The 20,454-nt window shown below is 38.2% G+C and overlaps 1 long non-coding RNA gene across 3 annotated transcripts in view; it reads left to right on the top strand.

The window, feature by feature from the left end:
* The window catches only part of LOC102144542 (uncharacterized), a 384,854-nt gene that overhangs the window by 614 nt on the left and 363,786 nt on the right, over positions 1 to 20,454 (top strand). For 2 of the 3 annotated variants that reach the window (XR_010583941.2, XR_012429170.1), the window contains exons 2-3: positions 721 to 852; positions 10,794 to 10,938. This is a non-coding gene — a long non-coding RNA (uncharacterized lncRNA). The remainder of the gene's footprint in view (positions 1 to 720; positions 853 to 10,793; positions 10,939 to 20,454) is intronic. The other variant, XR_010583939.2, reaches the window with a different exon arrangement.

Raw genomic sequence — 20,454 nt, 5'->3', positions numbered from 1 at the left:
AGAATTGCTACTTGTCAGTATTTCTGTTAGTTGTCAGTATCCATTAGGATCTGTATTTTTGCCATTGTAAATATCAACAGTTCTGAGTTACTAAAAAATTGCAAGTGGTAGTTCCGGAGGTTCTATACATTGCCATAGAAGAGCATTCCATTGGGTATTTAAGGAACTGTTGGAGGAAACACATTGAGGAAACACATTAAAGATAAGTTAGGGATGGTCAGAAGTCGCTTGACTTTTTGAGGGACGTTGATAATATCCTTATAGCCTAGGAGGAAAAGAGCCACTATTGTACGAAGCAGCACAGCAGGAAGATTTTATGGCTGCAGTGGTGTTATGACTTGCTGGGGTTAGAGGAGGACAAATACTGATGACAAAATACAAGCTGTAAGTTGGGAATGCATCTTCATAGGGATCATGCCATAACAACTTCCTGTAATACCGATTCTGTGCATCCATTTCCAGAAAGTACTCTCACACTAAACAAGGCATGCATCGTACTAGGAATGTCAACTGGATTCTGAATGGGCCATGTTAGGCATGCTCTGGGACAGTTTTGAATTCATTGGCAGGCTTGGACTCGATGATCCATTTCAACTCCAAATCTGTCATTTTATTATATTAACTACAGAAATACTCTGAGAAGCTGTAGTTCTGCTCTAATTTTTGTTGAGGTGTCGGTGATTCTGATTACTGTAATTCTCTCCTTTTTTTCTCTCCAAGAAATTTGTATATCTTGGAAAGCCAGTTCACTATTAATAGCCAAAGAATCCCACTTGATTCTCAACACTTGGTACTCCAACAAAGTTGATTTGGAAAGGGCTGCTAGAGCCTTGGAGAAGGAGTCTGAGTCTGGTATGTGCATGTGCATGTGCATGTGTGTGCTTGTGTGTGTATGCATGCATGTGTGTACAGTTCTGGCTCTTACCTGATTGACTATAGCTACCATTTTGCAGTAATACAAATATAGGTCTTTAGAGAAGTACTGGCCGAGTTGAAGACTGATTCTTGGGCTCTCTGGGTGTTTCTGATCAAGGAGATTCCTACTTGATTGTGTAGCCATTTGTTTTTCTTACAAAAATCAGTGACAGTGCACCATGTCTGATATGTCAGTCAGCTTTAATGAAGGAACCCACTGCATATGCATGGAGTGTGGATTTCCTCCTTTCTGGAGTCAGGGTGTCAAGCTCATTCAATCGCTGACAGCTGTAATTAGAGCAAAAAACGATTCTACCATGAAAGGCACTGACAGGAGAACCCAACTGCTCAAAGAGAAATAAGAAGTAGCCAAACTGACTTCCAACCAACGGTCAGGTTTGACTCTGTGCACAGGAAATCAATGAGGAGAACTTGAGCCATTTTCCCCATATCAATTTTTCACTTCTAATTATTTCTTGGAGGTAGCTTGGTTTAATTTTTATGCCTTTTTTGGACCTATAATGAATGTCCAGAGCTATGCTATATAAAGTGTCTTTGCAATGCCTGACATGTTTCCTACCTCATCCTCAATATGTGTGAATTCTTCTTTTACCATCTCCTTCTCCCATCCCCTCAGCTTTTCTTTCAACTCACAATAAGTGCTAAATAACTTTGAACTTAAGTGAAAATATTAATGAATATTAAAAAAATATTAATGAATAATACTTTTTGCAAGTACTCTGACTTAACCCCAAAAGTGATACATGCAGAGACCAAGTCCACAATTTTTCACATATAATTTTGTTAGACGGAGATGATTTTCTTCTGAGAGTCTCTCTTGCTCTTTGATACTTTGCTACTGCTCTCTGGTTAGCTTGAAGAAATACAGATAACTTAATGATCTTGAGTTTTTTCTTGGCATTTTCTATACCACCCCATATAGCTATCTTTGGCATTCCTGGCAGTTGGCAAATATTAGGAACTGGGCCATGGAGTAAATTTTGTGCCCATTCTCCCATAAGATAAAGCATTGTTTGTCATTTAACAGAACTTCTCCTGGTATTCTACTGGTTTCCCTCCAGAAAATAGACACTACATTCTTCTAACATGTCCACAGGCCAGGCGTGGTGGCTTACATCTGTAACCCCAGCATTTTGGGAGCTGAGGCAGGAGGATTGCTTAAGGCCGGGAGTTTGAGAGCAGCCTGGGCAACAAAGCAAGACATCATTTATACTAAAAATTAAAAAAAAAAAAAAAGGCTGGACTTGGTGTTGCATGCCTGTAGTCCCAGCTACTTGGGAGGCTGAGACAAGAGGATTGCTTGAGCCTGGGAGTTTGAGGTTGCAGTGAGCCACAATCACACCACTCTCTCCAGCCTGGGTGACAGAGGGAGACTTGTCTCAAATAAAGAAAGTACAATAAAATAATAAAATACTCCTTAATACTACGGCATAATTAGAAGATGCCAGTAATATCAATAAGTATTTCCTAAAACTGACCCAGTGTCATAGAATTGCAGTATTATAGATTTAAAGTTTCAGAAAATCAATCATTTTCTTCTTATTAGGCTAAGACACCCTCTGGGGTGACTCCCTTCAAGACCTAATTGTAATAGAAGTATTTGCTTTCCATAAGGGAATCCTCCTTGTGAGAATTAAGTGTTTTCCTGGAGCACAGGATTTGAAGTTGGGTGCAGGTGGGGTTGACATTTCTAGGCATGTTTCCTTGAATCAAATAAACAGAGCATCAGCTTCTTCATTTATAAAGTAAGAAAGGTAGTATCTACCTTAGAAGGTTGAGATGTGAGGATTAAATATTATGTGGGTGAATATCTGGCTCATACCAGGTGACCAGTGTGGATCATTTAACCATGTTTCTTTCTTCTGTCTTTTCCTTTCTTTGGTTCATCTTTCCTTCTTCCCTCCATTCCTTTCCTCCTTCTCATCTTTAACCTTTCTTCCCCATTTCCTTCCCCTATTTCCTTCCTGTCTCCCTTCTTCACTATCCTCTCCTCAACCTCTCTTCCTTCTTCCCCTCCCTGGGAAAAATCTCCGTAATTCGTATTGTTGACATTCTCACTAAAGAACAACTTTCCCTTTCTCTTTGTATACAACTTATTATTAATTTAGAACCTTCATCTGTTTCATCTACCTCTAATCCCATTTTAACATAATTCCCGTTTTTATACTTCTAGCTCCAGCAAGCAGTTCCCATCTTAGTGTACTGCACATAATAGGTATTCTCAGTATCTTATGGTTGAGGGTAAACTGTAAACATTTCCTGGTCAATTAACTCTGTTCAAAGAAGAAGAAAGGAAGGGCCGAGGGGAGGAGTACCTCTCCTTTTCTCAGATAATCCAGTCCTGAGGTCTCTGATCCATTTAGTTTCAAAATTACTTTGGTAAGTATAACACATAAAAAAGTAAGGTGCACCAAACAAATGTACAGTGGGTGAGTTACCATGAAGTGAACAGCTAAACCCCCAAACCAGATTAAAATAAATAGAACACTGTTCACACCCAAGAAACTTCTACTTGGCCAGTCCGAATCATTATGCCCACTCTCCCTGCAAGTTAGTTATCTGACTTCTAACAGCATGATTTAGTTTGCCTCATTTAAAATTATTCAAGTGGAACTACCTGGTATGTAACCTTTTGTTTTGGGCACAATTTTCCTCAGTATTATGTGTATGATAGTCATCTATGTTGTGTGCAGTTGTGGTTTCTTCATTTTTATTGCTCCGTAGTACTCACCTGTAAGAAAACACTACAGTTTATTTATACTTTTACTGTTGAAAGATATTTTGGTTGTTTCTAGGTTCTGACTAATCTGAATAATGCTGCCAAAGCATTCTGTCACATGTCACTTGGTGCACATAAGCATGCGTTTGTTTCAGGTATATATATATATACAGGAGTGGAATTGCTGGGTCATAGAGTATGATCCATTATCATGCATTGTCAAACTGTTTTCCACTGTGGTTGTGCCAGTGTACCAATGTACCTAACAGTGTAGTGCAAGATAATTTATTTTGGTCTACAGCCTTGCCAATAATTAATATTGTCATGCTTTTAGGTTTTAGCCATTCTGGTGTGTGGAAACTAGTGTCTCATGTGGTTTTAATTTGCATCTCGTTGATTACTGATGAGATTGGTCACTTTTTCCCCCACATAATTATTGACTTTTGTTTTTTTTTTTTGATTTTGTGTGTGTGTGTGTGTGCGCGCGCGCATGCACATGTGTGTTCCCTGTGGTGCAAGATTTTTGATGGTTATATGTATATGTCTGTCTTTACATAAATACCTACAGCTACATCTATATCTATCTATTACAAATCTGTTCTACTCTGTGGCTCTCATTTTATTCTCTTAATTATGTCTCTCAGTTGTGCATATGTATATGGACACTTGGTGTGTAGCATAAGTGGAGCTGCAGACCAGTGGGGGAAGCGTGTTTTTTTTCAATATGTGACACTGTACCAGTTTTATATCCGTGAGAAAATAAATGAAACATCTTCATTACCTTGGGCTAGGGAAACTTTCTTAAGCGAGACAGTAAAGTGCTAATCCCATAAAAAATATTGATTACTAGAATACATAACAATTAAGAAATTAGAGGTGCGTTTGTCCTAATAAGAAGAAAATGGTTGATTTTCTGAAACTTCATAACACTGCAATTCTATGACATTGGGTCAGTTATGGGAAATACTTATTGATATCACTGGCATCCTCTAATTATGCCCTAAAAGTTACCCAATCTTAGGTATTCCTTTATAGCAATACAAACCAGACTAATACAGGGACCTTATTCTCTGACCAGAGGGGCTTTGGTTTCAAGAGTATGTGGCAAACTTCACTGTTTTTTTCTGTGTTCTCTTACCACTGGACCTCAACACAGATTCAATTACAGAGTGTGGCAGAGTTGGGTAAAGTCTCAGCATTCTGGCCTGAGGACTAACAAGGAAAGCCCCAGAGAATTTGAAAGTATCAGGGGGTTCACAGTGAGGGAATTGCTCAGGAAGGCAACCCCATGAAATTGTTTTTGGACTTCCAGACTTATCCCTGACTGAGTATATGTGTTTCTGATCCCAGACAGTATATCAAAGACTTTGAGAATAGAACTGTGGTATAGACCACTGCACAAGTCCGAGACTGCTGACTGGGTAGAATAAACATGGATCCGATCCAAATATTTCTTCAAATTCTTAGAAAGTGGAACCTACATTGAAACCATAAGCCACAGAAGGCTGGTCAGAGCTTGGAGCCAGAACCAAATTGGATTGATTTCTGGCACAAACAAAAATACCAACATTCTTTATGGGATTTAAATAAAACTCAGCATTTCATTACCTAATATTCAAAGTGTTCAGTGTACAACCCCAAATCACTTGACATACAAAAGTCCAGAAAAAAACTTTTTTAAGAAAAGAGAATCAATAGACTCTCTTGTGATGTGAGGTAACACAGATTTTAGAATTATCTGGCAAAGACTTTAACTATAATTGAAGTAGTCCAGGAAGTAAGGACAAACATTCTTGAAACAAATGGAAAGTTAGAAAATCTCAGGTGGGAAATGTATGGCGTAAATATATGATGTAAAGAAGGAGCAAATGGTGGTTTTAGAACTGACAAAATAACAAATGAAAACCTCACTGGGTGAGCTAAAGAGCAGAGTGGAGATGTTAGAGGAAAGAGTCAATGAACTTGCAAATAGATCAAAAGAAACTATCCAATATAAGCAAAAGAGAGGAAAAGCAAACCCTCAAGGAACTGTGAAAAATCTCCAAAATCTAAGATTTGTCATCAGTGTCTCAGAGGGAGAAGAGAAACAGGGCAGTGCAGAAAAAAATTTGAATAAGTAATAGTTAAATTTTAAAAGTATATCTTAAAAGATACAAATCTATAGATTCAAGGAGCTCAATGAATCCCAAAGAGGGGAACAAAACAAAAATGAATTTATATCCAAATATATCATAATCAAAATGCTAAAATCTGAAGACAAAGAAAAAGTTTGAAAGCAGTCAGAGAAAAATGAAGTATATTTATAGAGAAAAGATTTTGATTTATACAGGAATGATTCCTGGTCATAAACCTTGGAGGGGAACTATCTGTTTAAAGAGCTGAGAGAAAATATTGTCGACCCAATTTTCTATATACAGCAAAAATACCCTTCAGTAATAAAGGGAGAAATAAAGACTTTTTTTTTTCTTTTTTTTTTTTTTGTCAGAGTCTCGCTGTCGCCCAGGCTGGAGTGCAGTGGCGCGATCTTGGCTCACTGCAGGCTCCGCCTCCCGTGTTCACACCATTCTCCTGCCTCAGCCTCCCAAGTAGCTGGGACTACAGGCGCCTGCCACCATGCCCGGCTAATTTTTTTGGTATTTTTAGTAGAGACGGGGTGTCACCGTGTTAGCCAGGATGGTCTCAATCTCCTGAGCTCATGATCCACCCGCCTCAGCCTCCCAAAGTGCTGGGATTACAGATGTGAGCCACCATGCCCGGCCAAGACATTCTTAGATGAAGGAAAATTTAGTGCCAGCAAACATGCACTAAAAAAAGGTTAAATGAAGTTCTTAAGACAGAAGTGAAATGATGGGAGAGGGAAACATGCAACATCAGAAATGAAGGAAGAAGAAACTAAAAATATCTGGGTAACTATAATAGACTAGGGGTCAGCAAACTATAGCCCACGTGCCAAATTCAGCTCACCATCTATTTTGATTAATAGAATTTCATTGAAACACAGTTGTGCTCATTTGGCTATGTGTTGTCTTTGGCTGTTTTCACTCTATAAGCACAGAGTTGAATAGTTGTGGCTGACACTGTATGGTCTGCAAAGCCTAAAATATTTACTATCTGGCCCTCAGCAGAAAAAGTTTGCTGAATCCTGTAATAGACTGTTACTTGCTTGAATTCTTTAAAATGTGGTTGATGGTTGCCAAAGATTATAGCATTGTTTAGGGTTTTGAAAGTATGTAAATGTAATATGTTAGGTAACTACAAAGTAAAGGGAGGTTAAAGAGACCAATCTGAGAGTAAGTTTCCTACATTTCAATTGAAGTGGTCAGGTATTGGTTCTAAGTATATTGTGGAAAATGAACTATATAATCTCTTGGGCAACCAATAAGAAAAATTACAAACTGATATAGTAAAAAGGCAAAGTAGATAAATTATCATATGAAAAATTGTTTGGGCAACCCAAAAGGGAAAAGGGCAAACAGTGGAACGGTAAATAGATGGAACAATCAAATCCTGATACATCAATAATTACATTATATATATATCACATAAGCAGACTCATTAAAAGAGGTTGTCAGAATGAATTAAGAAACCAAAAATGATCAGTGATTTCTGTTTCTGTAAAGATGAGGTAGACATGCTTCTCCCTATTCTTTCCCCTGATTATACCTAATAACTCTGGAGATTATATATACAAACAGAAGAGATTGAGATAGCCAGACAGATTGTCCAGGGACATTGGGATCGAAGGAATGACATGCTTATAAGTTACTTGAGTTTTCTTTTTGTCATATATCCTAGACTAGGATATCTTGCACAAGGAACTGGAAGCCCAGAAATGTCAACAGGCACAGAAATTTTTAAAAAGTCCCAACAAAAGCCTACCTTTTCTAGCCAAAGGATCAACATACGTCCAGCCTAAAAAGATGGAAACTCTCAGAAAACAACCACTCTACTCCATCCAAACACCATACCAAAAAACCATCAATGCCCAAGAGGAGAATATAGATTTCCACTCTCATATTGCCATAATTCCCTCCATCCTCTGACATATCCTTTTCAAGTGCCCAGAGAACACATACAAGATAGGCTGCATCCTGGACTGTAAGACAAACCTTAACAAATTTAAAAGAATAGAAATTATACAGAGTGTTTTCTCAGACTACAGTGGATTCAAGATAGAAATCAATAACAGAAAGATAATGGGAATATCTGCAAACACCTGAAAACTAACCAACACATTTCCAAATAATTCTAGTTTAAAGAGGAGGTCTCAAGAGAAATTTTGTAAATACAATGAACTGAAAGACAATGACATAAGATGTATTAAATCTGTGGAACTCAAAGCAGTTATGAGAGGGAAAATTATAGCACTACATGCTCTCATTAGAAAAAATGGAGAGTCTTAATCTGAACTCTCACTTCAAGAAACTTGGAAAAGAAGAGCAAAATAAATTGATTTCATATTTAAAAGTTCCCTGTATTTGGGTTCTCTAGAGGGACAAAACTAATAGGTTAGACATATATATAAAGGGGAGTTAAGAAGTATGGGGTCACATCATCCCAAGTTGAGATCCCACAACAGGCTGTTTGCAAGCTGAGGAGCAGGGAAGCCAATCCAAGTCCCAAAGCTGAAGAATTGGAGTCTGAAGTTCGAGGGCAAGAAGCATCCAGTGTGGGAGAAAGATGTAGGCCAGAAGACTAAACCAGTCTTGTCTTTCCACGCTCTTCTGCTTGCTTTTATTCTGGCCATGTTGGCAGCTGATTAGATGGTGCCCACCCAGATTGAGGGTGGGTCTGCCTCTCCCAGTCCACTGACTCAAATGTTAATATCCTTTGGCAACACCCTCACAGACATACCCAGGAGCAATACTTTGCACCCTTCAATCCAATCAAGTTGACACTCAATATTAACCATCTCAAGTCCACCCCTTGTCAACTTCAACCCATACACGTCTCCTAAAATCATACATAATCTTCAAATAAAGACAGTAATAAGGTCACAATTATGCCTAACACAATGCAGCTATCCTTTGATGGGAAATGCATCAATCCCCAACCCAAATGCTATTACATAAAGTTAACAATACTTAAATGCTGATGCGAAGTCAGTAAATCTTATGTCACATGATAAAGGACAAAGAAAGGAAATAAAATGAGTACTAAGAAAATATCTTAGTACAAGTATATACATGCACAAACATGTTCTTAACAAAATAAGGAGAAAATACTCATGACAATTACGGTCCTCATTTCCACAACTGGTCACATGGTCATAGCTGGTATTGGCGACTAACAGACTAAAACATTCCCCAAAAGAAATCTCCACTAGGGACTCACTAAATAATTCCACCAAATATTTGAAGAAGAATTACCATTGTTTCTACACAATCTCTTTCAGAGAATAGAAGAAGGGGGATAAATTCCCAACTCATTTCATGATCTTATAAAGTTAGCATTACCCTGGTCGTCAAATCAGATAAAGACAGTACATGCACTGAAAAAGAAAGAAAAAGAAAAGTATGATGATGAGAGTTTGAGAGTTCTTAGACTTGGCACCAAAAATACAATTCATAAAAGGAAAAATTAATACATTAGACTTTATCAAAGTTAAAACTTTTGCTCTTCAAGAGACCATATTAAGAGGATAATAGACAAGTTGCAGACTGGGAGCAAATATTTGCACATCATGTGTCTGACTAAGGACTACTATCTGTGATAATTAAGGAACTCTCAAAACTCAACAGTAAAATCAACAAAAACAGCAACTACAACAACAACGTGATCCAGTTCAAAATGGGCAAAAGACAGATAGAAACTTTCCATTGGAGAAGATATACAGATGGTAAATAAACACTCCAAAAGATACTCAGCATCGTTAGCCATTGGGGAAATGCCAGTTAAAATGGTGGGAGTGTTCTATAAATGTCAATTAAATTCTGTTGGTTGATGATATTGTTAAGTTCTCTATCTTTGGTGATATTTCTGTCTGTTTTTTCTATCAATTGTTGAGAGAGGGATGTTGAATTCTTCATCTATCATCGAGGATGTGTCCATTTCTTCTTTCAGTTCTGTCACTTTTTGCTTTAAATATTTTGCAACTCTATCTTTTTGTGCATACATTGCAGTTTTATTATGTGTGGTTTTCTTTGCATTTATCCTGTTTGGGGTTTTCTGTGTCTCTTGAAAAAATGTGACTTGATGTCTTTTTTCTGGGAAAATTCTCATGCTGTGTGTTGCCAGGTTCCAGTAATTAAAAACATGCTTTTATGAATGAATAAAGGCTATGAGTCTTTTCTAAGAGAGTCAGCTGAGATATGTTTACTTACCATGTTCTGCATGTATATTTTCATCTACAGAATTGTAAGTATGAAAACAATACAGAATAATTGTATACGCCGTTTCTCCTGTATTTGACACAAAATGATCACTACCTGGTTCTTATGCTCAGGATCCACGGATTATCATTTAATATATGCTGGGCCAGTTTTGCTCTAAGTTTTATTTCCTAATTGAAGTAAACATTGCTCAGGGTGAAGGCAGTGAAACGTCCTCCGACCTTTATAACCTAAGGATATTGGATAGTGGATAGTATGGCAGTCTGCTGCTCTTCTATAAACATTGATCTCTTATTTTTTGTTTCCTGAGCATAGTTTTCCAAGCACTTCCATGCGCTCTGTCTCAGTTGCCCTTATAATATCCCTTTGAATTTGTAGAGCTTGGCTCTGTTTTGCAGATGTTGTGTCTGAGGCAAAGAAACCAAATGATGGAATAAGGATCCAGAGTGGTGAATGTTATTTCACTCCATTCTGGAACTTTCCCCAGGATAGTTCTGCTTCTGTCTTGGAGTGCTTATTGTATATCCTCCAAGTTATCTAGATGGCTCTATGCTGTTCTTGTTCCAAAATATAGCCTGTCGTGGACACAATATGTGGTCGAGCAAGAAACAAGGCTGAGCTCCCTTGTCCTCCTTCTGTTTTGTTCTGCCAACTGCATACAAGAGAGAAGAGGACATTGTTACCTGATTGGCAAAAGGAAGGACTTGCATCTCCTTCCCAGGGAGGATGCTGCCTTGTAATGTCACACCAGACATTCCAGCATGATCTCTTTTGTAAATCTATTTGGTTGACTTCTTCTCTTGCAGCTGACTCAGAAATTGGGATGATTTCTCTGTGGATCCTATAAGGAGCCTGGAGATGGTGAAGAGAATGCCTTGACCATCAGGAGACAGCTTACCTTATTGAATCTTGATCACTTCTTCTGACCACTTTGGATATTAAAAGAACAAGGTAAGAGTGGGAGCAAAATAGTGGATGCTGAGGCCCATGCTTGGAAGGCAAATAAATGGAGACTATGAATAGAACATTAGAGTCCCTCCCAAGATAAAGCAGACTTATGTGGGACAGTCATTCCTTCAGCAATATTGATGGAATATTTGAGGCAGAATCATGGGGATGAAGGGAATACAACTATAAATAAGATAAAAATATCCGCTGCTTGCACAGTGCCTACAGCCTTGTGGGGGATACGGTTAAAAAACAAACAGTTGCAAAGCTGCACACCAAGTTTCCCAATAGGAGAAGTATAGGTTGCAATTGGTGCACATAGAAAGTCATTCTAACCCATTGTGAGGGGATCCTAGAAGGAATCCTGGACTAGTGCTATCTAAGCTGAGATCCAAAGGAGACTTGGATACTAGTTAGGTGAGTAGGTGTAGGGGTGAGACAGAGGGAAAAACAGGTGCAAGAAAGGTTTGATGTTTCAAAGAACTAAAGGTACTGCAGTTTGAGGTGATTTCAGTTATGACTTTAGCATACAGGATGGGGAAAAAACTTCTCTAGGCAAAACTTAGTATTATTTTGGTTAACTGTACTCAAGTGCATTACCTGAAATTCAGAGCATGTGCATGAATGGACCTACTGCCTTCCTTTACTAGTGTGCTCAGGTAGGAACCCTGGCTTCATATATGAAGGCAAGAAAGTACAGGTTATTGCAGACTTCTGCATTTGATGCACTGACTGGCAAAATATGACTCAGCACCTCCGCCTCACTGAGGCAGACAACGCCTTCAAGTGGAATTGAAGATGAGCGGTACTTTTGTGCCTCACTAGCCCCCACTTGTATATGCAGTAAATGTGGTTTTGTTTTGTTTTGTTTTTGTTTTTGCCATTGGCTTGTGAAGCTGCAGTCAGCTGATGGTCAGCACAGTCTGCTGAAATTCTGAAACCAAATAATGTAAGGAGTGTTCTCATTTCTATGATGAACTGACTTGTTTTATCATCTAAATTTTAATCCAAGGTAGTTTCTGAGAAAAATTATAAAAGATGACAGAAGAGAGGATGAGAAACAATAAAAAAGAAAATTATTTTGTCATTTTTCTTTGAATTCCACCTCCAGAACGTTAGTTCAGCTTTGGCTAGTGGAAGGGAATTCGTAAGTGAATCTGTTGATATAAACGATATTAACGATGGAAAGTTAATTTCTTCTCAACATTTCTAACTACACTTTGGCAGTAGCTCAGGAACATAACTTTGAAGTGCTACCAAATGTGCAGTCGGCCTGGGCGCTCATGTGTTTGCGATCAAGACAGAATAAGGAGGTGCGTGTTAGAGAGAGGATGCCTGTGTCTCATGTAATGTCCCAGGACCTGGGCTGCTCCCATATTTGCCCAGTTTCATCTCCTATGCCTGGGGGAATATTGGCATCTTTTGCCAAAATGCATTGTGATTTTAAGGTTATTCAATTTAATTTAGCTGTTTTATAAATATTTCAAGATTTAATAATGTGCTCAATAGAATTAAAATGCTTTCAGTGACACAAGATGCTGAAATGGAGTAGCTACTGCTCTTTGTCTCTAAGTAAGAAGGCAAGTTTGGGGAAATGATCTGTGTTACTCCTCAAAGGCCTCTAGGTGGTGCTGCTGTGACAGCTATCGGCTAAACAGTTTTTTAGCACTTAACTTTCAAACCAAATATTTAACTTATTAAATGTCTTATACTTATGGTTAATTGCTAATATAATACTATTGATAATTTATACCATCACATTTACATTAGATTCTCCTAATAATGAGACTATATTCATAAATTACACAACAGAGTAGTTTTACGGGTTGGAATAAATATAGTTCTCTGGTTAGTATTTAATAAAGTCCAAAACTTTTAAGTGTGGCTGAATTTTTCCACATACATTAAAACTTACTGCATAATTAGCTTTTCCTTACGTCTACTTGCATTGGGTAAAATAGTACTTCGTACGCAGTAGGAGCCAAATCAATGTTTATGAAAGGAGTTAATTTTTTATTGAGTTTCCCTTTCTACCATTCATTGAAGATGAGATAACCACTGGATTAAGTTTTTCAAAACCCTAGTCAGACATTGCTGCTTATCTTGGCTAATGACAACAATGGGAGGCCATTTTTTCTCTATTTCTGAAAATGTACTGAAGAATATATATAAAATCACTTCTTTATTTTAAAAGCAAATTGGTTTTTGAGGTTGGTTCTATTGAAATGCAAGAATAGTGTGAATAAGTGTGTTTGATAATTGCTCAAATCTTAATCAAGATTTTATTAAAATCAATATTTGATAGGCTGCTCAATTTAATTAAATTAAACCACAGAGAAATGAGGAATAAATGAGCTTGAAAATCAATCACAGGATGAGGTATGTTCCTTTTTGTTAGTTTAGTATATGAAATGTTGGGTTAAGCAATTGCTGACCATGAGAGAAACAAACAAAATCACTGCTTCGCCTTATACAATATGAACCCACATTTTGTGCCAGGCACTGTGCTAAACACAGTCTACATGTGTCTTAATTAATTTTGAAACAAAATCCCTTGAGGTTGGTCTCCTCTGTTTATGATTCAGGCCCAGGTGTGAGCCAGGATGGCTGTTCCAGGTCATTCCATTGATAAATGGCAGAGTTAGCTGTAAATATAATGTCCAAGCCTTTCCTACTACCTCAAATTGTTCACAAACAGGAAGAAAAAGCTCAGTTTATGATTAAGTTTAGAGAAGGGCCTTGGTGGTAATTTTCTTCCTTAAAAAAGTTTAACTTTATAGGTAAGTAATTAGAGGGAGTGGGGAACCCAGATTAAAAACCGTGAGTGTTGACTTAGAAGCTCTGAGTCCCAAGATGGCAAAAAACAGGAGGGGGGTGGGAGCTGTTATTTTTCTGGATAGACATAGAATATAGTTATTCGCCGTATAATTTATGCTTATTGAGAGTGGCAGAGATTTATGGTTTTAGTAACAAAGTGTTTTAATTGGGATTAGCTAATGAAAAAGTGGCGGAACTGGCAAGGGAGGAGGTAGGAAAATGTGATTTGAGTTGAGGTGTTTCTTCTCATGGGATGCTAACAAAAGAGTTAGTGTTAATGCACCAGGGCAAGAATCATACTTTTAATTAGGCCTTCGGAGTTTGTGCTTGCATTCTTGGTTCTAAGGAGTCTTAGTCACCCAAAGAATCAACTTTAGGAAAGTAACGATATTCTTGATAAATACCACTGGCAATGAGAATGAAACTGCAGCTTCCTAAAAAAAAAAAAAAAAAGAAAAGAAAAAACAAATCTCCCTCATTTTTATTCACTGCTTCTTTGGTGGGATGGAAATTAGAAATCAACAACAATCACAACCACACAACTGTGCAGCTTTCCTACACTCCAGGCTAAGAAGAATTTCTCAAGCCACTGCTTCTGAAACTTTAGTCATTCATGTTTCATGTTTATAATTTTTGCTATCTCTCTGCACCTCTTATATTACTTAAAATTTTCATTAAAAATGGCTCATTAAAAAATTAAAATTAAGTACCTTTATTTTAGAAAAAATACGTCAGTGCGAAACTAGAGTCACTTGCCCTAAGAAGGGTATTTGTGAATAGAAACAGTGAAATCAAAACAGTGTTATTGAATTTTAACTTCAGGAAAGTGTCCAGAGGTCTTAAAGACATATTTTCACCACACTGAGACTTCTTCTTTGATCATAACTGAGCCATAAAAAAAGACTTGAAAGGGGAATAATTGTCTCATTATGTGAATCACTTTTTATCCAACAAAGTAGCTATATACCACCTAAAATTATGTTTTCTAATCAAAGCTTCATCCTCCAAACATACGTCTTTGTTTACTGGTCATAGGAATCTCTCACCCCTCACCTTTTTAACTCTCCAACTTCCAGCTTCCCCCAGTGGTATTTAAACCTTGCCTTCTACCCATCTAATTCCATTTACCTTATGTCTAAATGTTTAGAGAATCCTGTTAAGCAAACACATTGGAGATGGGAGCAGATTACAAAATGAGCTTCTATTGTTGGTTAACACAACTTTTCTTCATATATGCTGTTTGAGATCATGTTTTCTCTGTAAGATATACATTTTCAGCTGTAATAAAAGTATGTCTCTTTACTACTCCTGACCTTCATACACCCCCTTACCCTTCTTGAGGCAACAACCATTGGCTGTCATCCTGTTTCATATATTCTTCCAGAGATAGTTTGTGTATGTACAAGTCTACTTGAATCTATACGACTCTCCTGAAATTTCACACACATGGAAGCACACTCTACAAGTCATGCTGCACTTCATTTTTTTAAATGCAATATATTTTTTTAGTATATGGTTTCATATTAGTATATACAGCCCTAGTCTCTTCTTTTGAATACTGTATAGAGGTATTCTATGCATGTAACCAATTCCCCTTTGATGGACACTTGGTTATTACTCTTTCTTCTACAAACAATGCTGCAATATCCTTCTATAATTATCTTTGAGTCCATAATGACCATTAAGAAATAAATACATCTAGTGCTGAACGGTACTCACTGAAATAGATGGAATTCTAATTATTAGAATTGGAGAGGGCAGACACAATCGTATTTCATTCATAAGTACTGGTTTTCTCTTCATTTTTTTTTTCACCCATGATATAAATTTGTATTTTTTGTGGTGCCCTGCACATGACCAAACATCTCAATTTGCACATGAAGTTATAGGCTCTGAGTTATGTTTGTTACATTTGTCTTATACTATTAATTCTTCCTCCCCATTATCACTTTAGAAATTAGTTGTATAGTTTGGTGCTTAATTCCTATTCTAGTAGTGGATGAAAAGCTCCATGAGGCTGAAAAGGGACTATAGCTGTCTTGGGCACTGCTGTGTCTCTATCGCCTAGTGAGCATCTGATACACCGTAGTTCTTCAATAAATATTCATAGATGAAGGAATGAAAAACGTATGCATTAAATTTAGTTTGTTTGCTTGTTATGGACTAAATTTATCTCCTCACCCCCGTACCTATACTTTGAAGCTCAAACCCCCAATATGACTGGATTTTGAGAGAGGGGCTTTAAGGAAATAATAAAGGTTAAATGAGATCATATGGGTGGGGCTTTAATCCAACAGGACTGGTGTCCTTATAAAAAGGGGAAGAGATACAGAGATCTGTCTCTCTCCACCATATGAGGACACAGTGAGTAGGTGGCTATCTACAGGCTGAGAAGAGAGGCCTCGCCAGAAACCAACTTGCGAGCATCTTGATGTTGAACTTCTAGCCTCCAGAACTATGAGAAAATAAATTTCTGTTATTTAAGCTACCCAATCTGTGGTATTCTGCTATAGCAGCGCTAGCAGACTAATATACTACTAAATACTCCAAAAGGCTAATATAGGTATTGAGCAACTAAATGGATAAAATGTACATTACAAGTAGAAAAAAGTTAGCTCTCACCTTATACTCACTGGGCATTACTCATTGACTAAGGTTATTGCGGAGCTTAGGATGGCTTTGTGTTCTTTACGTTTTTTTTCTTTCACATTTGTTCCTGCATTTCTGGTGACAGAGATGCTGGCATCTAACCTATCCTCACAATTAAGCATCGTTGCACATAATATTTTGAAAGCCAGGCATCTAACTTCTTAATTCAGAGTAACTGCTGAAATATAGGGGCCATCTTTTTTTCTTAACTTCCATTTTAGGCTCAGGGGTACGTGTGCAGGATGTGCAGGTTTGTTATGTAGGTAAATGTGTGTTATGGGGGTTGGTTGTAAAGATTATTTCATCACCCAGGTTATAAGCCTTATATCCATTAGTTATTTTTCCTGCTTCTCTCCCTCCTCCCAACCTCCACCCTCTGACAGGCCCCAGCGTGTGTTGTTCCCCTCTATGTGGGGGACCACTCTTAGTATGGAAAGTTGACAACACAATCCTTTTGTAGATAGGGAATTTTATTTTGAGTGGGATGTGCTGGAGGGTTGCCTTTCTCCTGGTTTTGTTGGTGGTTTTAGCATTTAGTATGAGGGGCTCTCCTTCTAGCTACTTGTCATGGTGGGGAGATAGCCTTATTGATTGACAAGTCTTCTCATAGTATTATGGCAACATCCTGACTTCCTCTAGTTCATTCTTCATGTATTCATTCATTCGTCTACTTTCTCAAGATATGCTCATAAGGTGCCTCATTCTTGTAACTGCTGGAGATATGATGATGATGACACAGATTCTGTCTTCAAGAAGCCCATAAAAAAGTGGGAAAAAGATGTGACAGCAGATAAAGACCATGAGAAGGACTCTTTACACAAGGTATTTGCTTAGGTGTTGAAGGGCCTAGAAGAGAGAGTGACCAGTGTCCAAAACCCTTTGTGAATTGCATTCACATACAGCACCTGATTTGATTCTCAGAGTACCCAGATGGCTGTTTTTTGGTGGTTTTTTAAAAGTATGGTAAGACAAATGCCCCAGTTGCCAGCAACTTCTACTTCATCATGCTATAGGCTTCTGTGAATAGGAAAAATATACCACCATCAAGAAGCAATCAGCTTGCTTGTGTTTCAGAGGAACCACCCGTGGAAGAATGTCTTCTTGGATTAAAACTGGTATTGCCATGTTCCATTCTAGAATGTCCAAATGCCACTCTTCTGAAGATGTTTAGTTCAAGAGTTTCCATTTTCATATTAAGTTTCTATGTCCATACTTAGTGGGACGAAGATGGTGGTGTATGGATTTTCTCTCTTACAACATTTTTTTGTCCCTTATCTATACATCTTTTCCCTAAATATTCAGCAAGATTTGAAGTTGTAAAAAAATCCTAGACTTATCCAATTGTAGGAATGATAACTTGAATATTATTTTAAGAGCAAATACATGTACATTCCTAATGTTGCTTGAATGGGAATTATGAAGAAGAAGAAGAAGAAAAAGAAAAAAAAGAAAAACAAACCCATGAGAGTTTGGGTTGCTATTTCTGACCAAGTTGAAATTGTGAAATACCAGGAGTCCCATAGGAAATCTTATCTCACCGGAAGACAATCATGGTCCCTTGGCCAAAGAACGGGTATGCATTTTTGTGTAAATAAAACTTGCAGACCCAGACAGAGGGCTGGGCTACCTTGCAGCTTAGCCTGCCATTTATTATCATTCACAAGGTGGTGTTAGATGCTCAGCTTTAAAAAGAACTGACTTTTCAGCAGTATTTTTACCCTTGAGAGTATATAGAGAGAGCTCTGTGTTGTATATTAATCAGAGCTTTCACGGCTTGCTTTGAATGGTATTCGAAATGTGTCTGGAAGAATAGTGAATGAACTATGCCCAAAGTGTGCTCTATTATTTATTACTCAGGAGCCTTTCCATCTGAGACGTAGGCTGAAATTAAAGGCACCAAGTACCTGTCTTTACTAACTCAATGTTTTTCCAGTTTCCACTCCCTGTGTACTCACCCCACCTGCAAAGGATTCCAGGATTTGATGCCTCATAAGAGTCAGTCAGGTTTTTTTTTGAGACAGAGTCTCACTCTGTCACCCCGGCTGGAGTGCAGTGGTGCCATCTTGGCTCACTGCGAGTTCCACCTCCCAAGTTCACGCCATTCGCCTGCCTCAGCCTCCCGAGTAGCTGGGACTACAGGCGCCCATCACCACGACCAGCTAACTTTTTGTATTTTTAGTAGAGATGGGGTTTTACCGTGTTAGCCGGGATGGTCTCGATTTCTTGAGCTCGTGATCCGCCCACCTCGGCCTCCCAAAGTGCTGGGATTACAGGCGTGAGCCACCGCGCCCGGCCAGTTTAGGATTTTTTAACTAGTGAATGCTAATACACGTGCCAACTACTGTGCTAGAGGCTGGGGCTTCTTTACTAAAAATACAAAAAATTAGCCGGGCATGGTGGCGGGCACCCATAGTCCCAGCTACTCGGGAGGCTGAGGCAGGAGAATGGCGTGAACCCAGGAGGCAGAGTTTGCAGTGAGCCGAGATGGCGCCACTGCACTCCAGCCTGGGTGACAGAGTGAGACTCCCTCTCAAAAAAAAAAAAAAAAAAAAAAAAAAAAAAAAAAAAAAAAAAATCCTAAACTTCTCCAATTGTAGGAAAGCTAACTGAAATTATCTTTCCAGTTATCAAGTAGTTATTAATATCTACTTGAAGGAGATAATGATTGAGATGTTTGCTTCCAAGCATGATTGCCGCACACCAGAAATTCCTGAAGAAATTGTTTTTAATGTCACTTGCTGGGATCTAACTCCAGAAATTCTGCCTCAGTGGATCTGCAGTAGGGAGTGGTTCTATGTATTTTTAAACACTACCCAGGTGATGGGATTTGGAAACTGTTGCTCTAGCCCAATAACTTTTTTTTCTTTTCTTTTGAAAATGTCTTCATTTATAAAAACCAAAAGCAAAATCAAAATAGGTGTTATATTCATGTGGTGGTATTTCCTGTGCTGGTCAGACCACAAAACACCGGTTTCCATTCAGGACACCATTTTCTAAAGGAACATCAGCAGGCTCAGGCTTTTCCAGAAAAGCTCAATGACATGAGCTTCTCTATTTGCTGAGAATTTTAGGCCAGAGGATTATGTGAACGTGGCAAGCAGCATGGTCTGCTTTCATGGTCTGGCTTCATGGTCTGGCTTAAACCCAGGAAGCCCCTGGGTAGGGTTTCTTTTGCTAACCTTCTGGGCAAAATGGACAGATATGAAAGGTGAAGTCATTTTGTGATTGAATGAATGTCTAGGGGCTGGTTAATGGATGCATGAGAGGGTGGTTTCTACTGGCAAGACCTGAATTCTTTCTTTAGTCCTGTCCTGGAAAAAAAAAATTCATTTTAGTTATTTGAATGGCTCTGTGGGAGACACATTTGTTAAGTCTATGGATTGCACATACCAAAGAGGAGTAACAAATGCATAGAAATGCAATTCTTTAGCAACTACTCAGTAGGCTAGATCAGAGGTTCTCACTCCTTTTAGACCCAACACCCTCTTTATATGAAATATTTTGAAGTGCCACTTTCATTATTGTGAACTGAATGTCTCAGCCACGTAGACATGTAATTTCCAACCTTTAATGTAAAGCCCTAAATGTAGTATAAAGGAGAAATAAAAGGCATTAAAAAATAATATCACACTAGGAAATATAATGACACACGACCGGTTCTGCCATAATACTTGTTTTGGAAATGCAAATTAATTACAGCACGACTGATAGAGGAAGGAACAAATAAACATTTCCGTTTGCTTGTGCATGATTTCTTCCATGAGAAACACGAGGTGAACACAGGAAACTGCATCCAGCTGAGTCCACTTGCATACGGCTCAAACATCTTCTAGCAACTTCAGTTCTTTGCATGTGGTGAGCTGTACCCACCTACAACTGGTGTTACACCCTTTCTTCTCATTCATACAACTCTCCTTTCCACAGAAAGGTGCAGCTTCTGAGTGACTCTCCACAGTAACTCACAAGCTGTACCTTTCCATTGCCCATAGATACACTAGCAAACTTTTGGTCTTTTTCAAGGTAAAGTACCGTGTGCATTGTGGTACTTATTTC

Source organism: Macaca fascicularis, chromosome 20, assembly GCF_037993035.2.
Source record: "Macaca fascicularis isolate 582-1 chromosome 20, T2T-MFA8v1.1".
Classification (NCBI taxonomy): domain Eukaryota; kingdom Metazoa; phylum Chordata; class Mammalia; order Primates; family Cercopithecidae; genus Macaca; species Macaca fascicularis.
The sequence above is the reverse complement of the archived record's forward strand: the minus strand, read 5'-3'. Positions and strand labels throughout refer to the sequence as shown.